The sequence below is a fragment of the Triturus cristatus genome, chromosome 8 (assembly GCF_964204655.1).
Source record: "Triturus cristatus chromosome 8, aTriCri1.1, whole genome shotgun sequence".
NCBI lineage: Eukaryota > Metazoa > Chordata > Amphibia > Caudata > Salamandridae > Triturus > Triturus cristatus.
In genome coordinates, this window is record NC_140591.1 from 842455428 (window position 1) to 842473900 (window position 18473).

The following is an 18473-nucleotide window of genomic DNA, read 5'->3' on the forward strand; positions in this document are numbered from 1 at the left end:
TCTCACCTATATAAGCACCCCCCTAACAAAGGTAGAATATGTAGTATACTAAAGTTGTCCCCTCTGTCGTTTATGAAGGGCAGCCCCTTCCAGTACAGTTAGGTGAGTTTCTTGAGCAGTGCAATATGGACACCCCTGCGCTTCAAATAGGCCTGAACCTTATATTTTTTTGCCATGATATTGAGACCCCAGACATTCCATGTAATCAATTTATAGTCCATACCATGACTGGCAGGTAGGTGAGACTGTCTAGACCTCCAAACAGTCTGCCCATCCCACAGAATATTGCAATACAGATGGGCAATATGCCACTGGACTCTGATAGGGTCTCCCCACACCAGAACAGAGAGGCAACATCGCCCCATCCAAACTAAGATAGAATAATCAACAGCTTGTGAATAGATCACATGAAAAACTCTGAGTGGGTACAGGTTGGCTTCATGGAGATAGGCTCTTGGGTCTAAAACTGCTTTCAAAACAACAATGTTCCTCATATGCTGATGTGTCACACCCATGGTTCCTTCAGCATACACCAATGTTCAACAGTTATGTTGCCCTTTCTCAGTTCAGGGGCCGACCGTCACAACTGAATAATTGTACAAGGCTTTCCGCTCCGCCCAGATCATCCGCCAATCTCGGCATGATTTGTGACAGTTCAGTCTCCTCCACCGATCCCTAACACCTCGCCCGGGAGAGGGTGCACTGGATGATCCAATGTTGGCTGCTGCTTCAACTATTCAACAACAATTCTGTTGGGTCTGATCTTTTGTGAGCAAGGTACTCCTTACAGTCCTGCATTTGGCAGCCAGGCCCGAACGTCGTGGCCCCTGCAGAGAAGTCTGCAGACCCCAGCCACCCGGCAAAGGGGCCTGTGGGTCTCCGAAGAACCTGGTATCAGCAACGGTCATGACCTTCAGTCTTGCAGGAAAGAGCATGGCATACTTGATCTCCAGGAGGCAGAGGCACCTTGTGACCCTTTGCCTTTGGACCATCATGGTAAAGTCCAGGAATTTCAGCACTTTATGGTTTTCAACCATAAGTTCCTCTTTGGAACAGGCTGCTTGCAAGATGTGATCCCTGTCATTGAAGTGTAATAATGCAGTCACTACTGGATGGGTTGGAGATCCAGGTGGTGGTGGGAGGCCAGGAAGGCACTCTGTGGGCCAGCTCCAATGCAAAAACTGGGGACAGGCCCGAGTGCCCCACAGTCTCTTTCAGTGACGCCTCATGGAAAGTGACCATGTCTCGCCCCTTGCATCGCTCTGGCAGACCCACTTCTTGAATGTTATTTCTGCGAGCCCTGCCCTTGCATCTTCCGCCCTGTGTTCAAAGATTTGCAGTCTCTCCATCACATTAGTTATGCTAGTTTTAAGGGATCCAACCCCCTTCTTTGTCTCTCCAATACTGCACTCCATGGTGGCAACCCTCTCTGACAGTGTTAACTGGGGTCATCATGAAGGATCCTTTAAGTCTGCCACAGTGGTATCTATTTTATGTTCCAGTGGCTCCCTGGATGCATTAATGACAAGAAGAATAGAGTCCAAAGGGGTACCAGCAGAGAAGGGAAATGCTGTGTGGTTCCCCCCTCCTCGTCACTGGGAATGTAAGTTGACTGTGTTGCGCCTCCATCTGCCCCCAAAGTTTTGTGCTCTTCCCAATTGTCAGCAGGGGTCCAGCAGAGCCAGGTAAACAACTGTGCAAATGTATATATGTAATACCGAATGGCAGTCGCCAGTAGGTAGATATAGATAGGACCATGTTTCCATAGGAAAAGCGTTTTTTGACTTACCTATATCTTGGCGCCCTTTGACGAATCTTTTCAAAATGTTCCCAAAAAATAGTGACCCATCAAGTAGGGGCTGAGAAAAAGGGAAGGGGGGGTCAAAAAAGTGTGTTTGCTATGTTTATTCCCATAAACTTTTGAGACGCCTTTATCCCGAACTGCTGGATGGAATTACACCAAATTTGGCAGAAAGCTAGCTTTTGGTCCACAGATTGTGCTTTTGTTATTCGGTGTAAATCCGTTCAGTAGTTTGTTAGATATTAAAGGAAATTCAAATTTGTATAGCTATGATCACAAAGTCTTTGCAAATAATGACGAGCTCGTGCAGAAATCTGCAGAGCTATGATTGGCTCCCAACACCTCAACCAGAAAGTGTTGGCAGCTATCTTAGGACTCGGCTTCAGTCAAGACCCAAAATAAATTGTGACAAAGAGGAAAAGGAGGTAGTGTAGGGATACCCTGACCCCCCCAAACCTTGGTCCTGAGGTCTTAGAGGGACCCAAACAGGGTAAAAAGCATTTAAAAAATTGCAGTGAATTCACATTTGGTAGCATGCAGAGATCTAATAAAAAATGGAGGGGGGCTCATGGTGCCCCCCTCCAAGGGCTAACTTTCCTCTGGGTACTTCCACTTCCCCAGGGCTTATGAACATTATAACGGGGTGTGTAACGGACCCCCGGGGCTCTAGGGGCTGTCAATTCCCCAGGCCTATAGTAAAAAAACACAGATGAGGGCTGTGCAGACCACCCACAGACCCCAGGGACCACCACTCCCTGGGGCTAAATCGAAAGTAATAGGGGGGCCTCGCAGACCCCACAAGGCCCCGGGGACCACCACCACCCTGGGGCTAATTTGAAAGTAATGGGGGGCCCGGAGACCCCCCTGGCACCCAGGGATCACTACTAGTGCATTGCCGGGCATAAGTTATTGTTAGCTCAGGTAGCTATAACTGCTTAATCTCTATGGTTTTGTATGAGTAAAATCTGAGCCTAACTATAATGTCCCTGTAACGTATGTTTTTTCTTTGAATTACTAAGGTCTTTTAAATTCTATTTCCTAATTATAACGTCCCTGCAACCTTTGTTTTTTAATTGAATATATATATACTGTGGTGTTTTAAGAACAGAAAAACAGATTTGACGAGACACGCTCACTGTAGTGACAATATGAACTCAAAGAACCAGAATTCCTTGTGAGTCACGCCCACTGGGCGGGATTACAATGTTATAACCAGGTGAAGAAACAGTCTTGCTTTGGAAAGTATCGCCATGATTAAGGGAATCATCCTGAAACGCGTCGGTGAAATGATACTATTGGCTGTTTCGTTCTTGCTTCAGAGGCTGCAGTTTCAAGCACAATGAAAGGGAGAATAAAAACCTACCTGTGTGGATCTCCGCCTGTGGGAGGAATTTCGTTTGGATGTATGAGCGGCTGGCCCCCGGCCGCTGGAGAGCCCCTCCGCATAGCAGCGGTCCCTGAGAGACAGAACTGGAAGTCTCCGCCAATTTGGGAGGTAGTGCCCATACTTGAACACGAAATGGCAGCCTTTGGGAGCGGGACTGTGCAGCCAACCCACTGTGGTGTTTTAAGAACAGAAAAACAGATTTGACGAGACACGCTCACTGTAGTGACAATATGAACTCAAAGAACCAGAATTCCTTGTGAGTTACGCCCACTGGGCGGGATTACAATGTTATAACCAGGTGAAGAAACAGTCTTGCTTTGGAAAGTATCGCCATGATTAAGGGAATCATTCTGAAACGCGTTGGCGAAATGATACTATTGGCTGTTTGGTTCTTGCTTCGGAGGCTGCAGTTTCAAGCACAATAAAAGGGAGAATAAAAACCTACCTGTGTGAGCAATTTCGTTTGGATATATATATACACATATATATATATATTCACTGAAAAAACCATAGGTTTCAGGGGTGTTATAGTTAGCTGGACTTTTCACTTGTACAAAACCATTGAAATTCCCCCGTTATAGTTAGTTCAGCTAACTATAACTTGCGCGCCCGCAATGCACTGCTGATGACGTCACATATTACATCACTCATGACATGGTCAGTGACATCACTCATGACATCACTGATGACATCTCAAATGACATCACTGATGACATCATCCAGTGAATGTCTGTTTTTCTGAAAATTAAATATGTTTTATATATGTATATCTCAAGGTCGATGGAAGAATAAATGGGTATATAAGTGTCTAAATGGATGATTTGTTTTTGAAAAATTGATTGTGTAACTGACTGATTAAGTGTATAATAGTGAATACATGGCTTAGTGAGTAATATTTAAATATGTAAATATCTGTATCAGTCTCTCACTTTGTGTATAAGTGGCTGCATGGGTTGGTGAGTAGTTACATGGGTGTCTATATAGGTTATTAGTTGGTTTTTTGAGTATCAGTCTGAGTGTCTGCATGGTTCGGTGGGGGGTATTACGTAGTGCATAGGTGCATGAATGAGTGACTCACTGTTTGTATGTGTTGAAGACAGCATGTGTGCAGGACTGTATGGGTGGATGAGTGTGTGCATGGGTGTGTTAGTGAGTGATTGACTGTCTCAATAGTGTCTTTATGAGTAACTACATATGTTTTAAACTAGTATATGTGACTATTGGTGTATATAAGTGAGTATATGTGAGAGTGAGAGATTGAAAGAGTTCCTGTATGAATAAGTATGTGTTTCTATAAGTGATTATTTAAAAGAGTAAGTATGTGTAAGTTTCCGTAGAAGTAAGTGTGGTGGTGTGTGTATAACTGTATATGCAAGTAAATGTATGTTTGATTCTTTATTAGCATGAGTGACTATGTGTGTGAGTAACTCTATGGATGAGTGGCATTGTGTAACAGGATGTATAGGTGTATGAGTACATATGATGAGTGAGTACACGTATGAGTGACTGTACAGGACTGTTGGTGAATGAGTGGATGTGTATGTGGATCTTAGAATTACTGAAGAGGTTGTTGTAACTGGTATTGGTATGTCCATTTTTTTGAAAATTTCAGTCTCTATTTTTGAATGTGTGTATCAAAGGTTATATTAGGGTGAGAGGAGGTCTACCACTCTGTCACAAGGAAGATGTCATCAGTGATGTCATCAGTGATGTCATTTGAGATGTCATCAGTGATGTCATGAGTGATGTCACTGACCATGTCATGAGTGATGTAATATTTGACGTCATCAGCAGTGCATTGCGGGCGCGCAAGTTATAGTTAGCTGAACTAACTATAACGGGGGAATTTCAATGGTTTTGTACAAGTGAAAAGTCCAGCTAACTATAACACCCCTGAAACCTATGGTTTTTTCAGTGAATTTCTGAGGTTTTTTAAATGCTAATTCCTAACTATAACGTGCCTGAAACCTATGTTTTTTTCTGTGAATTTCAAAGGTTTTTTAAATGCTAATTTCTAACTATGCCTACAGAGATAGGACATGTGAAGAAAGAAGAAAAAATGCACAGAAAGAAAAAAAAGAAGTGCAGAAAGAAGCAACAGAAGTCCTCAAAGACGAAGAAAAGTGCAGGAAGAAGGATAACGTGCAGAAAGAACAAAAAGAAGAGCAGAAAGAAGCCTTGTTGCAAAATCATCCTGTACCCTCAACTTTTTCAGACGGATACTGGTGGTGACTGAGTCTGACTAACCAGTCCTAGAGCCAGTGCTATGTTAAAAGACACTTAGAATACAGTGAAAACACCTACATACACTAGGGAACATTATGCGTTGGGGTCCCCCTGTGATTAGCATGACCTCCTCTGTAAGCCCCTAGTATATAATAGGGCAGAGGGATTAAAACTAACTCTTAAAACAGGCCACAGGGCGTTTTTGCACACGTTAACTCAGGCCCCGTCCCTTCCCTTCACCACTGTGTAAACACGCCCTGTGTCCGTTTTTAGTTGGGAGATTAAGTTCATTTGAATCCTGAGGGTCCCTAGGGTCCAACTAGCCCACTAGGTACCTCCAGTAAGTGCCACAGAGCTGCGTTGCAGAGAGGTGTAAAAAGTGGCACGGCCTGGACCACCTCTCTGCAATGCAGCTCAGTGGCGCTTACTGGAAGCACTTGGTGGGCTAGTTAGCCCCCAGGGGCCCTCAGTATTGAAGGAAAATTATATCCCCAATTTAAAACGTGCCATAGTGCGTGTTTGCACACGTCACCTCAGGCCCCGTCCCCTCCCTTCACCACTGTGTAAACGCGCCCTGTGGCTGTTCTAAGTTGAGAGATTAAGTCCCCTTGAATCCTAAGGGTCCCTAGGGTAGGGTCCCTAGGGTCAAACTAGACCACTAGGTACCTCCAGTAAGCGCCACAGAGCTGCGTTGTAGAGAGGTGTAAAAAGGGGCTTGGCCTCAGAACACCTGTCTGCAGCGCAGCTCCCTGGTGCATACTGGAGATGCCTTTTGGGCTAGTTGGCCCTCAGGGACCCTCAGTATTGAAGAGGAATTATTTCCCCAACTTACAACTCGCCAGGGGGAGCGTTTGCAGAGTGCTGCAAGGAGGGGGCGTGGCCTCCGGCACGATGCCAGTCTTTTATTTATTTTAATTTTTTAAGAAGGGGGGCTGTGTGGTTCCCCTTCTTATTCTAATTTATTGGCCCTGATGACCCCATCCCCCTGGGCCTGTCTCCTAATTATATTTTTTTGACCCCAATCCCCAGGGCCAGCCACTGTTTTTTATTATTTTAAAAAAATATCTATTTATAGACACACCTAGGACATGCTGGACAAACCGTACGTACCTATCACCATGACGATTTGCGTGATATTCATTAAAAGGCGACTATGCATACAATGAATCCACGTGGAATGTATTTACACCACTAGTGAAGCTCTGACATGTCTGATGCCCTACCGTGCCTAATCCCAGTAGACACCCTTGTCGTTTATTTATACAAACATGGGTAGCTATTGACGGGCACATTTAATACACATGCACACCAAGCCATTCAAAGGAGTTTTCTAAAAAAATTCGACCAAAACTATGCAAGAAACCCCCCTCACGGTTAATAAAACACACATCCACTGCCGTATGTGTAATACTTTTTATTTTACTCTCTGGAAAGGGGACGAACATCACTTGACAGTCACAGCGCGCTCCTGACAGAGCCCAATGCTGTGTTACACCCACCATTGCCTGCTGAGTGCCACACACCTCTGTGTTGTATTCCACTAGCTAGTGCATATGGTATGACACTCTCTAGCCCATGTGCACTGTAACACCACCCCGTGAATATGTCATGCCACACTTGTCTTCGCACAGGTTATATTGCCCCATCTAACGTGCCTTCCTCGATGCTTATGTTATAACGCACAGTGCTATGCCATACATATTACAATCTGGGATCCATATCTTTGTCACAGTGCATATGCAACGTTACACTCCCCAGCACATATTTTATATTACAACTTTAGAGACTAGTTAGGTTACACAACACTGCCCTGTGCATATTACACTCCAAGGCGCATATCGCATAGCACGCGCTAGTGCCTGTGCTATCTTGCGCTCTCCAATGAATCAGTCATTGCGCACAATGTATTGCATATTATATTTCACGCCCGGTTCATCTTATATCACACTTTTTGGTGCATAGTTTATACCATACACTATCTAGTTTTCATTTTCAATCGTGCTCTCAGGACTATGTTCTATATAACACCGTGTTCACCTACCCTTTTCATGGGCATTACATTTTGCGATAGGGGGTGGAGGGTCAGGGGGTGTTTCTGCCAAGTGAGCCCGGAGTCACAGTCACAAACGTCCTCTTCTTCCTGAATAAAAGTGAGATTATGCTGCATACTTGTTCATATTTTAAGTAGTTCGCACAGACACACGTTTTAAAAACAATAAAGTTCCTAATACCCGCCTTCTCTGAACAGTTAGCTTGCTGCCCCATCCCCCTCCTCCCTGTCCTCTGTTGTGTGAATCCATAGACTAGCCTCCTCCCTCCTGCCATGCATGGTCTGATGGGCTGCCACTGCCCTCAATTTAGTATGATGTACCAGTCCACTCCTCCTGCCCTCCATTGCCCAATTCTATGCCCCATCATTGACCTCCTGCTTAAACTCTGTGCTTAGCTTGCTGCCCCTATTCTCCTTTCCCCTGCCGTCCGATGTCTTTGTGTATGCCCCTGCTCCATCCTTTTTGCCCACCATGTTCCATGGACCTGCCACTCCTATCTACTCTGAGTGTTCTGTTGAGCTGCCACTCCCCTCCCACCTGCTTAGCATTGTCAGATTACTGTAATCAGTCCCTGCCGCCTCCACCCTGCCTGTCCACATGCCATGCCCCTATCCTCTTCCTCCTGTCCTACATGGTCCATTGTACTGCCACACCCTTCTGCCCTCCCTGGTCTGTTGTGCTACAACTGCTCCTCCTGCCTGCCCCGTGCGGTCTGTTGTGAGGCCCCTTCCCCTGAACTTTCTTGTCTGTGCACAGGTCCTGACCCTCCCTTCTATCCTCCATCGTCCTTTGTGCATGCCCCTGCACCCTCCTTCTTGCCCATCATAGCCATTGTGCTACCACTAACCCTCCCACTTGCCATGCATGGTCTTCTGTGCTGCCATGGCCCCTCCCACCTTCCCTGTGTGGTCAGTTAGCTGCCCCTGAACCCCTCCCACCTTCCCTCCATGGTCTGTGTGTATGTCATCACAGTCTCACTGTTGCTCTTCATGGTGTGTCTTGCTTCTAGTGCCCATCCTGCCTGACCTCCATGGCTATCTTGCTGCTCCTGCCCTGCCCCCTTGCCCCCAGCCCTCTGTTTACATGTGCAGACCCCTACTCCCTCCCTCCTGGCTTGTCTGTTCCATTGTAATGCCCCTGATCCATCCCTCCTGCCCTTTATGGTCTGTTATGCTGCAGCTTTCTCTCCTGTCTGTCCATTATGGTCCTGCCTCTTGCCCCTCTGTTCTCTGTTGTCCATGTGCATGGTCCTGTCCCCTCCCTCTTGCTTTCTATGGATTGTTGTGCTGCACTCCCGTCCCGCATGGCCTGTGTGGTGTATTGTGCTGCTGCAAACCCTGATGCCTGCCCTGCAGGGTCAGTTTGGTGCACCTCTCCATGTCCCTCCTGTCCTCTGTTATCCAAGTCCATGTCCCTACCCCATTTCCTTCCATGATCCAATGTACCATACTTGCGAACATTTTGAACTTGGTAAGAGGGAGATTTTGAAAAAAAACTGGGGTATTGATTTTCCCCTTTGAGTTACATTGAAAAAGAGGAGATTGTAGACAGCAGACAGATAAAATAAAGCCCATTTGAGCTTAAAAACATTGGACGTTTCCTGGCTGAATCAGGTCTGTTGGCATGTATGGTTGTACTACCATTGCCTCTTCCTTCTACCCACAATGGTCTATTACATTGCCACAGCCTCTCTTGCAAGTCCTGTATTGTTGGTTTGTTGCCCCTGCCCCCCTTTCCACTGCCCTCCATAGTCTGTTGTGCTGCCACGGCCCTTCCTGCCTGCTCACTGTGGTTACATTGTTGCCTTTGCACCCTCCTACCTGCCTTCAATTTTCAGAGTCCGTGCCCCTGGCCTCTGCCTCTCAACAGTATCCTAATGAACAACTAGATTGCTAACATTCTATATTTATTACAAAAGTGTGGAACGCCTGACGTCATCTTGATGTAATCAAAACTGTAATACCTAGAGCATTTCCTTTAGAAATTACATATATGAGAGGGTCTTATTGGCATCAAAATTATGGTTAGTGCTCTAAAAGACTAAAATAAGGACATATTTTCTGAGTTTTCAAATAGCGAGAAAGCACTTTTAAATTATTTGTTACCTTTATGTTTTTTTATCCAGTTGACCACTTGATTAAATGCTGCACTTAGGGGAGAGGATGTGGTGTTACTTCCAGAACTGCAGACTTTGCAACTGGGGAACCAGGTTGGAGTTTCTGCTTCAGCTCGACATTCTGTGATTCTGGTCAAATCACTTAGTCTCCCCATGTCTACAACCAAAATGAATTTGTTCTTGTGTGATGTAACCAATGTTCATGTAAAGCACTCCAATACCTGACAAGTCTGCACTATATAACACTGCAAAAACACAAAATAATAAGTGTTTTGCACACTTCTGTCATTGGGCTATATTTGGGCTACATCTGGGTGATTTTGGGCTACATTTGGGCTCTTTTGTCTCCGGTGGCCATCTTGGGAGATTTATTTGTTATGAAGTTTCCTAATTTCCTCATGTACTGCAGTCTCCTCAGTAGGAAATGCTTTCAGTTTTTTACTTTGATTCCATCATGAAGGTATTCAGATATGTCACACATTTGCCATAAATTCTGAATGTTAGCACTCTAGTTGCTCATTAGATCACTGTAGTAAAACTACTGTTCACCATGGAAGTCTGCTCCTGGTATTAAAAGTGCATGTTTCAGTCTGCATGTCAGAATTTTTTAATGAAATAGAAGAGGATTTGAGAAGTCACTCAAAATGTGCCCTCATTTTCTTTCTTCAGCATTAATCATAATTGCTATGGCAAAATGAACCCCCTCATTGTGTTCCTTTTTAAATTAAATGTTTTAAGTGTTACCACTTTATTCCAATCAAGATGGCTTCAGGTGTGCCATACGTTTGTCATAATGAAGACAGTAAGCGCTCTAGTTGTTTTTAAGAACACTCTAGGACATTCTATCATTGGGCTATACTTGGGCTACATCTGGGTGATATTTGGGCTACATTTGGGCTCTTTTGTCTCTGGTGGCCATCTTGGCAGACTTATTTGTTATGAAGTTTCCTAATTTCCTCATTTACTGCAGTCTCCTCAGTAGGAAATACTTTCAGACTTTTACTTTGATTCCACAGGCATTCAGATGTGTCACACATTTGCCATAAATTCAGAATGTTAGCACTCTTTTTGCTCATTAGATCACTGTAGTAAAGCTACTGCTCACCAGGGAAAACTGCTGCTGGTATTGAAAGTGCATGTTTCAGTCTGCATGTCAGAATTTTTTAATGAAATAGAAGAGGATTTGAGAAGTCACTCAAAATGTGCCCTAATTTTTCTTTCTGCAGCACTAATCATACTTTTTATGGAAAAATGAACCCCCTCATTTTGTTCCTTTTTAAATTAAATGTTTTAAGAGTTACCACTTTAATCCAAGCAAGATGGCTTCAGGTGTGCCATACGTTTATCATAAGTAGGACTGTTAGCGCTCTAGTTGTTCTTTGGAACACTCTGGGAAGCTGCAGTAGAACACAAAGGAATCAACTGACAGTCTCTGCCCTTGTTGGATGTACATGTTTTACTGAGAATGTCAGACTTCATTCTCACATGACTGAGAAAGATAATGTGAATTTACAGAAAATAAGCTCTCAGTTTAGCTTATAGATCACCTTCCAAACCTCTGTGGGAAAAGCATGAGAAAATATTTTTCTCTCAATCATGATATCCCAGCAGAAGGCTTTTTCACATGGTGAAATCACCTTAGAACATACCACAATTCCTAAAATGAGTATGGTACCATCAACAAATGATTTATAATGTAACTAAAGTCTTAAAACCTTCTATTAACTGCAATGCTTTTTAATGAGGTGCTATCATGTATATTGGTCCCAAGATGGCTGCCAACACTTCTTGGATGAAGTGCTGACAGCCAATCAGATCTCAGGATGAGATGTGTGGTTAGGCTCCGCCCATATATATATATGATTTTACTTTTGATTTTCTCAGGAACTACTGAACAGATTGACACCAGACCTGCAAAAGGCACATCCCTGACCTGAGGACTACCTCTCTGGCAAATTTCAAGTAATTCTGTTCAGCCGTTCAGGCTGTACCTTGGACTAAAGGTCCCTATGGAAATATTTTTCTCAGCCCCCGCTTGACGAATCCCCCCGAGACTTTCAGGGTAGGAGCGGAGCGGAGCGCCCCACCTATTTTGAAAATTTCGCGAGGATTCGTCAACCGGCGCCAAAGTTATTCCAAATAGAATGTTGCGGATTTCCTATGGAAACACGGTCCTAACTATAACTATCTACTGGCGACCGCCAGTAGATAATATATATATATATATATATATGAATACACAGGATGGATCCCTTTGCGGCGCCGGCGCTCTATTTTTAGCGTGGTGCAGAATCCATACGACAGGATCCAGTCGTTAAATATTCAAAGGTGGGTTTCTAGTCCTCTGGTTTTTGGGCTAGAAAAGGATTGCACTCACTCGTAGTAGTTAGATGGGAAGGTCTTTATTCTTGCCAATAAACCCAACGCGTTTCACCTCTTCACGGAGGCTTGATCACGGGATATGGTTACATTGTATGTCTGTCTTTTATGTTTAACATACTGGCATTTCCTGTTACGTAAACTATTGCATTGTGGTAAGTGTAGTTTATATACAGTGTGAGATTATTTTTAACAGTGCTCAAAAAATAAATTGTGAATTATACGATTTATACTTAAGCGGACTCATGATAAAACGAGGTTTGTTCATGATGCTTAAAGTTTTTAAAGGCTTTTTAAGTTTTTTCGATTTCCTGCTCCCTGGTGAGCATGGATTTTCTCATCCCTTCGATTTTCATTATTAATTTGTAATAATGAAAGTGATGATTTGTTGCAGTTCTGTACTCTCCAGTGAGTATGTTTTGCAGTTCAACGAGATTTTCAGAGTACGGGGTGAAGGTCATGCAGTCGTACTTAATTTCAGTTCTCAACACAACTGACTGTTGATGTTCTTGTTATCAGACGAGGATTTGTTTGAGATGAGTTATCTTATTTACAAATGCATCATGAACAAACCTCGTTTTATCATGAGTCCGCTTAAGTATAAATCGTATAATTCACAATTTATTTTTTGAGCACTGTTAAAAATAATCTCACACTGTATATAAACTACACTTACCACAATGCAATAGTTTACGTAACAGGAAATGCCAGTATGTTAAACATAAAAGACAGACATACAATGTAACCATATCCCGTGATCAAGCCTCCGTGAAGAGGTGAAACGCGTTGGGTTTATTGGCAAGAATAAAGACCTTCCCATCTAACTACTACGAGTGAGTGCAATCCTTTTCTAGCCCAAAAACCAGAGGACTAGAAACCCACCTTTGAATATATATATATATATATATATATATATATATATATATATATATATATATATATATATATATATATATATATATATATATATATATATATATATATAAGAAATCAACTTCCTGGATACCACAATCTATATTGAGAATGGCAGGATCTGTAGTAAATACAGAAAACCAACAAACAGCATACTCCATGCCTGTCTGCGCCCGTCCGCGACTGGCCGGGACTAGGGGCGCCTCACCCTGCCCCACTCACCACCTACACCCCGGACCTACTTCGTAGCTACCAGGGCCACTGGCCCATTCCGGCCACAACAATTTCCCGGATATCTGCTCTTGGCATAACTCCCCCCACCCCCCTGTCTTGCCCTGTTCCCACAGGTGATACCTCTCCTACGAGTCATGAGTCAGTCCCTTTGCCTATTCCTAAAAACTTCACTGCCTTCTATCTTAATACTCGGTCCGCTGTTGCCCATGCGCACGAACTCTCGGTCCTGTTGGACCTTCATGCTCCTGATCTTCTCTTTTTAACCGAGACCTGGTTCGGCGATGACTCCCTCCCTGCCCTCCTTTCCACCTTACCGGCCTCCTACTATGCCCTTAGGGCGGATCGTTCTTCAGGTAGAGCCGGGGGCGGCGTGGCGGTCATCGCACGTACCGATCTCCCTTTCCAAGTTCTATCCTTACCTACCATTGCCACCACCGAATTTCTGGTGATTCGCACAGTTTCCACCTCCCCCCCTCTAACCTGCTTCCTCACCTACCGTCCTCCTCAGTCCCCCCTGCAGTTTCTCCCCGACTTTTTGGAGGCCCTGGCTACCATTACAGTCAATAATTCCTCCATCTTGCTTCTTGGCGATTTTAATTTCTGGCCCTCTGATCCCGCCGAATGTCCGTCATCAAAGGAATTTTCCGAAACCCTTCACTCCCTAAACTTTATATCTCACGTTCACTCCCCTACCCACATTAAAGGTCATCGGCTTGACCAGATCTGGTCCCTGAACTGCCCAGTGGAATCACTTTCTATCTCCCCTTGTTCTTGGTCTGATCACCACCTGATCTCCTTTCTCCTTCCTATTCTCCCTCCAGCTAAGCCCCCCCGGCCCAAAAACACCTGGGTCCGCTCATGGGGCCGTGTCAACCTCGAGAATCTCTCCTCTCTTCTTACCCGCTCTCTCCCCTCTCTTCAGGGCCTTACCACCGCCTCCCAGGTTGATACCATAGATCAGTGGCTCTCCCATAGCCGCGACTCCGTTGCCCCGCTCAAGCGCATCTCTTCCAAACGCGACAAAGACGCTAATCGGTGGTTTAATAAAGAGCTCAAAACCACCAAATTAACAGTCCGTCGCGCGGAGCGGGCCTGGAGGAGAAACTATTGCCCCACTTTGAAACTGGAATACTCTAACATCCTGAGCCAGTACAAAAAAGACATCTTGGAGGCTAAAACATCTTATTTCTCCTCCAAGATTTTAGCAGCAGAGAACCAGTCTAAGGAGATCTTTACCATCGTTCACAACCTGGCGTTCTCAGACCGAATTACTCTAAAACCAGTCCCGTCTGAAGATCTTTGCCTCTCTCTCAATGATTATTTCATTCACAAAATTTTAACCATCAAGGCCAACATCCCTCCTCCTTCCCCCTCTTTTGATGCCCCTCGATGTCCTCCCCCCAAGGGCGCACTGACCACCCTTCCTCCAATCACTAAGGAAAATCTTACCTCTTTGATCCCTTTGATCAAATCTGGCTCCCCGCACGATCCCTGTCCTGCCCATATCCTCCGCCACATTTTTGTCTCTTGCCCAGACCCTCCCCTTCATCTCCTAAATAGCTCCCTCTCTCAAGGCATAGTCCCCAGCTCCCTGAAATCTGCGGTAATTGTGCCCATTTTGAAAAAACCGGGGGCAGACCCTTCTGTCCTAGCCAATTTCCGCCCCATCTCCCTTTTGCCATTTTTGGCTAAAGTGCTCGAGCGCCACGTCACTCGCGCCCTGAGTTCCTTTGTGGAGAAACACGGAGCCCTTGCCTCCCGCCAAGCTGGCTTCCGCCCCGCACACTCTACGGAGTCCGTTGTTATGTCGGTTCTAGACACCCTCAGGGAGGGCATGGATACTAATCAGTACCAGGCCCTTGTGCTCCTCGATCTCTCAGCCGCCTTTGATACAGTGGATCATAACATTCTACTCTCCCGTATCGGGGCGGCGGGGATCGGGGGGACTGCCCTGGTCTGGCTATCCTCCTTCCTGAGCAACCGCACCCAGGCTGTCCGCCTGGGTGAATTCACGGCGGACATCAGGAAAGTTCAGTGCGGGGTCCCCCAAGGTTCCTCTCTCTCTCCCCTTCTGTTTAATTTGTATATTGCCCCTTTAATTTTTTCTCTTCAACAGATGGAGGTCACCGTTTTCAACTATGCGGATGACCTCCAGCTGGTCTTTAATCTCTCTTCTCCCTCTGCTGTTCTTAACTTCCAAACTGTCATGCTTCATATCAGGGACTGGATGAACCACAACCACCTGAAACTCAACCCTGATAAAACCGAGTTGGTGCTGACGGGTGGTTCATCCAGCCCCTGGTCCCCTCTCTTCTGGCCCCCCGCCCTTGGTCCCTCTCCTGCTCCCTCTTCCTCAGTTAAAACTTTAGGCATAAAAATGAATTCTCAACTCACCCTTCACTCCCAGGTCAGCTCTGTGGTTTCCTCTTCTTTCCTCTCACTGCGCACTATACGCAGGGTGTCCCGCTTCTTCACTTTCTCTGCCCTCAAACTCATTATCTTGGCCATGGTGATGTCCCGCCTGGATTATGGGAACGCCCTGTATGCCGGTATCCCCGCATACAGTTTGCGTCGCCTACAACAGATACAAAACCAGGCGGCTCGCCTGGTCTTCAATCTCCCTAAATTTCACCATTCCACCCCACTTCTGAATTCATTACATTGGCTCCCCGTGCGAGCTAGAATTCAATTCAAGCTCGCATCCATTACCTTTTTGGCCCGATCGGGCTTGGCGCCAGCCTTCATTTCTTCTGAAATTGCCTCATATATCCCCACCAGGACTTTACGTTCCTCCTCCCAGTTCCTCCTCACCATCCCACGCTTCCGGAGAAAGAAGTGGGGAGGATCTAAATTTGCTATCCTTGCCCCTACCCTCTGGAATTCCCTTCCCCTTGAACTTCGTTCCATCACCCTCTATTCACAGTTCCGCAAATGCCTTAAAACCCACTTATTCACAAAATCCCTTGTATAAACGTTCCCCCTTCCCTCCCTGTTTTTAACCTCAGTCTCCCGTCAGCCATAGCGCCAAGAAACCGCTGGTATACGTGCGCTCTATAAATACTTTCAAACTCAAACTCAAACTCAATAGTGGACATCCCCTACCTTTGTAATGGAGTGTCCCATACGGGGAGTTTCTGAGGGTAAGGCATTGCTGCTCAGACGAAAATGACTTCAAACACCAGGCAAGGGAAATGTTTGAAAGATTCTTAATAAGAGGCTATCCAGAAATGGTTCTAAATGATGCTTTAAAAAAAGTCAGTGCAAAAAAACCCGAAGCATTACTCATACTGAAGGAAGCGCTTAATCCGGAAACAGAAATACACAACCAGGATGCGAGGTTCATAACAGAATAGAATACATCAAGTGGAAAAGTAAGAAACATACTCAGGGACAACTGGAGAATTTTGCTCATGGATGAAGACCTCAAAATGATACTTCCAAAAACACTGAATATTACTTACAGCAAAGCACCATCATTGGGGGATCTTCTGACTAGCACTTATATGAAACCAATCAATCTTCAAACTAATATGGTTACATGGCTCTCAGTTCCCACAAATGGCTTCTTTAAATGTGTCAAGTGTAAGGCCTGCAAACATGGCATAAACAAAACAGAATATAAGACAATCTATGGCAAAATGAACAAGATACAGGAGAAGATTATGTATGAAACTGAGTCAGTGGATTATGTTTTAGAATGCCAATGTGGCACAAAATATGTGGGCAGTTCAATCAATAAACTCATGCTCCGCATATTGTAACATCTGAGAGCTATAAAAAATAAGGACTATCAATATGCCATGGCATGACACATATGGGAAATGCAGGATGGGAAGCCAGACAACATGAAATATTATGACATCACACATGTACAGAAAAAAACTCAACGAGGGAACATGGAAATGGAGCTACGCCATGAAGAATCAAAGAACATTCTGATACTGGGGACAGAGACCCCAATGGTCTAAATATGGACACCAAACTGTATATTCACATTTAACCAGTTGATGAGTTGGGGCATAGGAGCCTCGTGATCTTTTTATAGTCTGAATCACTTACCCCTTGGGCCATTAAGAACTCTATGCTGTTAATATATTTGGGTACATTTGGGTTCATAACAGTGTCAGATGCTATTAAGCCTTTGGAAAAAAAGGGCTCTCTTTTTTATAAATGCCTTAGTAAAGAGTTAAAACATGCAGTACCTCAGGTTCCTCAAAGACCTGATGATTGCGAGGATTTGATAGCTCTAGTTCAGCAGCTTGTTGATAGGTTAACTGAAGAATAAAAGGTGAGACCAGAGTTATGAACTGTCCATCTGATAAAGATCAAACAAAAAAGTGTGCTCAGTTTCCAGAACTCATGAAAATGAGGCTATAAGATCACCTTTAACTCAGGAAGATGGCAATATGCACATAACTAATCTAAGGTGTAACTGTTTTAAAGGTCACCCATCTGCACACAAAATTACATGACTGATTTCTCACTAAAACTGTCTTTAAACGAAGACGCCAAGCAGGAGGGCTTATTTTCCACCAACCATTTTTTAGAGGAAGTGGTATCACTGGATTGCCCATCATCAATTTGAACAGGAAGTGACGTCACTGGTTTCTCATCAAAACTGTCTTCACTTAATGGAGGATGTACTACAGAGGCACAGCAGATGCATGCAGTGTCTGGAACCATGGTCCTACTCCCACCTACTTTCCCCGATGCTACTCCACCGCAAGTCTCAATGTCCTGAGTCCCAGTGGTATTTCCCAGAGCTACTGCTGTGCCTTGCTGCCCAACACAGAAGGTGTTGCAACAATTGCCATTTCAAATGTACTCCACTACATCCACCACACGCCTCCAAGCATCTCACATATGCAGCACATTAAACACACATGTCCACACATACCTGATCCCCACTACACCACACCGCTGCCTGTCCTGCATTCTCCTCAACACTCGCTCCTTGACAAAAAGGCATCACCGAAATTTGGGATCTGCTAAACAAACGTTAAACGGACCTGCTCTTTCTGTCCGAGCCTGACTAATTCCCTGGGTCATCCCTGTCATCTCCCCAGAAATCCCCCCTATACAAGATCGCAAGACAGGACAGAACAACAGACCCAGAGATGGAACAGATATCATCTTCAAAGAATTCATCCATGGCCCCACCACCTCAGAAAGCACCACCAGCAACAATGAACACTTGACTTTCAAAGTCCTCATCACTGCCAACTGCACCCTGAGCAGCACCCTCATCTACTTCCCTCCAGACCACCTAATAGCTTTGGCAGGACCATTGCAAACTTCATCACCCCCATGATCTTTGATTCCAAGGCCTTTGTTCTCCTCGGTGGCCTCAACTATCACTTGGAGGAC

General features: G+C 44.9%; 1 long non-coding RNA gene across 1 annotated transcript in view; it reads right to left on the bottom strand.

The window, feature by feature from the left end:
* The window catches only part of LOC146805160 (uncharacterized), a 36324-nt gene extending 18943 nt beyond the window's left edge, over positions 1-17381 (bottom strand). Inside the window, exons 1-2 of the long non-coding RNA XR_014967432.1 lie at positions 17309-17381; positions 16568-16695 (exon numbers count right to left, since the gene is read on the bottom strand). This is a non-coding gene — a long non-coding RNA (uncharacterized LOC146805160). The remainder of the gene's footprint in view (positions 1-16567; positions 16696-17308) is intronic.
* Positions 17382-18473: the final 1092 nt, after the last annotated feature.